We start from the raw sequence: 3,799 nt of genomic DNA on the forward strand, positions 1-3,799 counted from the left end.
TTATCACTGGTTTATTTCTAATATAATTTAAACAACAGCTTCCACTTTTCTTTCAAGCAAGTAATCTAAATTATATACTTTCATAAAATAAACCTTTTCTTTGTATGAATCTATAATAAAACCATAGTGTCAGATCTAAACTTCATTGTGATCAGGAAATAGCCCTTCTGTACTGACCCACCAAACAGGTAATCTTTTGTTGAACATGCTTGTAACCACCAAACGTAAGTACTCCATTCTCTTGGTACCCAACTGATATATACTTAATCAATTCTGTTGTTTACAGGAAAGCAAACAATCAATAACTGTGATGATTTTCTTTGCCAAGAGAAAAACAGTCCTATAACATTTCTATAAGTGATTCCACACCTACTTTTACTTTTTGAGAATTTTGGACAATTCAGCTATCTTATTTGGTTAATTTGACTTCTAAATCTGACCTTTATGCTGAATCACGTGACTAATGAAGTAAAAAGTTGGCTTCTTATAAAATAAAATGTTTTAAAATATTTTCATCACCTGCCTTGTCTTGCATTTAATACAATACTTTTGAAATGATTATCTGGTTTGATTTTTTGGTTTAGTTGAAGCTTGAATGCATATAGTTGTAATAATTTCCATATAACAACATATACAGTGGATTTTGAAATACCATGCTTCAAACTATGGCAGATAACTGATTTCTTTAAGGCTGTTCATTCACAATATTTTCTTTACTAGTGCATGGTCCTCCAGTAGACACAATCTTTTCTGTGCTATTCATTTTTTAAACTTCCTAATCCATGGGTTTATTACCTGATATATTTGTATGGGTCTAAACTTATCACTGAACATTAACAAGAGATTTTCAATTCTTGTACTATTAGACACAACATTCTTGCCCAGATACTATCTTAAACAAGCATTAAACAAGTAAAATGTTACACGGATAATACTCAGTATTTAAACAAGCATGATAAAGTTTTCTTTACAATAACCAAAAAATTATCTTTCTATGCATATTGTGGAGAAAGTTATTATACTGTTGAATGTTATGACTACTTTGAGAAATTTTGTACTTCACAGATATGTAGATAGTACATCACAGGTATACACAACACCAACCATTAACATGGTTGTTCCTATTAGAAATTCATGGTAGTTTTGCTTATATTGAGTTGTTTAAAGACAGAGTTGCCTTATTTTAATCTACCATAAAAGTGCCTGAATTATTCCTTAAGATATATTTAAAATTATAATTCCTATAAACATATATATATATATATATATATATATATATATGTATGTATATATATATATATATATATATATATATATAATTTTTTTAGTGTATATATTATAATTATAATGTACTAATATAATTATATAATATATAATTATACTGTATATATATATATTAGTATAATAATAGCTGGGTATTTGTAAGTTGTAATTCAAATAGGTTGTACTATTAAAATTTATATAAAATAAATATTTAATATGTTCAGGACTTTTGATTGCAAATACGGAACATGTGATTGTTTACCTGGATTACTTAAAAGCAACACTGAAGAAAAGATTTTGATTTTTTACTTATATTTTAATACTAGTAAAAATTATAACTTTTTGTTAATAATTTTTTATCTGTACGTGCAGTCTCTGAGGGCCCAAGAAAATGTAATCAACTTTTCTTTAATTGAATATCACCTTAAATAGTGTTTTTATTTGTAAACAGCTACACCTAAAGAAAAACTAACTAAAATTGTCTTTAAGAAATATGTGAATTGATGTGGAATTTGTGTCAGAAGCTTGATGAAAAAATATTTAATTGTAAAAAAAAATGTATATTAGAATTTTGAGAAGTTTTTATATTAAGAATGAAAAAATATAAATTTTGAACTTTGAATTTTTATCCAAGTTTATTGAATAAATATAATTGAATTTTTCTGAATTATTAATTAATAAAGAACTTTTAATTAATCTGTTTTTTATATATATTGTCAAACTTGTTTATATATTGGGATATAAAATCTTCTAGATTTGGTATATTTTGTTAATTACATTGAGCTTTTCATAGATTTGTATTTTTTTACAAATCAGTATAATTACAAATTTACTATGGCTTTTGTATGTAGTGTTTTTGGTCGTTTGTTTTAATTTTATTAATCAAGTTATTTTAAATAAATGAAACCATTCTTTCAATCTGTTTGACTTATTCAAATTAATTTTATGATTGAGTAAAACAGTCAGTTAAGAGGTACTTATTCTACTACAATGTCTTGTTTAAGTTACTAAAATAAATAAATAAATAAACTGTGAAAGTGAGAAAAAATGATAATTTTGTACCTGACAGAACATGAAAAATTAAAATCAGAAGCTTTCAGCTGAATCTATCAGATGGGGCACATCATAAATAAAATAATGTAATATACTGATAAAGAAACAAAAATAAATTTCTAAATAAACTATTCTATAAAATGCTCTTGCGTGCATGCAATCACGCAGATGCATACAACTTATTTGTGTTGGTTACCTTTTTCTCTTATAAAAGAATTATTATTTATTTGACTTTTTGTCTGGTTATTTGGAAATTATAGAAATGACATAGAAGAAAAAAATATTTTGAACCTACAACTGTTTTGGAGGACCATGGAAAAAGAATACTGTAAGTTTTCAGAGAAATTAAATGTGTTTCACAACATTATAGAAGAATCTCTTTGATAATAAATTTACAGTTTTTTTTGGAACAAAATGAAGCTCCTAAGCAATCAAGGGCTGTTCAGATATTACTTAAAAGATATGGTGATTATAAAAAAGAAATACAAAATGACTCAGGTATTTTAATTTCAGATATCAAATATATAATTTTCAGAATGTAATCCCTGCATTTGAAACTACATAAAAAATTCTCTGATCAATTCGTTCATATAGAAAAACCTACTCCATTCTTTTTTTCTGGACACATTAAGGACTGAAATTAGAAAAAGTAGGAAATTTAAATTTCTTTCTTATGGAAAGAAATTTAAATTGCAATGCCTCCTGCATTGCAAGAGGCATCAATCAAGGCTGCTTTCTCTGAAAAAATTATGCTCACTAAGCAGCCAGTTCTGGTGGTGAACTGAGAGAAATTGTCACTTGTAGGGATTCTTCTGTCTTTTTGTAGTTTAACTTATTTTTGTACTTTTGTGGGTCTGGCATCTGATGACATGTAACTGTCTTTTTGGCTCAGTGAAGAAGGCAATGTGAAACCACTTTACTCCTCACTTTTCTTATAAGCTTGAGAATGGATACTTGTTATTCCTGAGAATAAGTGTATCATTTTCAAGAACTATGGTTATCTATGATGTCAGGAGTCTGTCTTAGGGCACAACATAATAGATGGTTAAGGTTAGTAGGAACATGATAATAATGAATTTAATCAGAAATAATAAATTTAATCATGAATTACACAATGTTTGTTGCTGCATTTTATCGAGATTGATGGTATCAGTTTTTTATGATGGACTTTGTATAATACCTTTTCTCAATTTTAACAAATGTATTAATATAATATTCGATTTATTAAAATATTTGTCAGTCATTATATGTGCTGATATATGTTGAATTAATTACTATGTTTTTTTATTTATTAGAAAGTGCTTTTAAATCATAATGATAATCTGTATAATTATTTATCTTTTTCATAAATACTTTTGGGAAATTATATTGTACTATATGTCAACTTTATGGAAAAGTTTTGTTATATATATATTGCAAACGTGATGACTTGGTTAGCATCATTCTATAAATTAAACTGAGAATTCATCCCACAATACGCATG

Source organism: Lycorma delicatula, chromosome 2, assembly GCF_047948215.1.
Source record: "Lycorma delicatula isolate Av1 chromosome 2, ASM4794821v1, whole genome shotgun sequence".
Classification (NCBI taxonomy): Eukaryota; Metazoa; Arthropoda; class Insecta; order Hemiptera; family Fulgoridae; genus Lycorma; species Lycorma delicatula.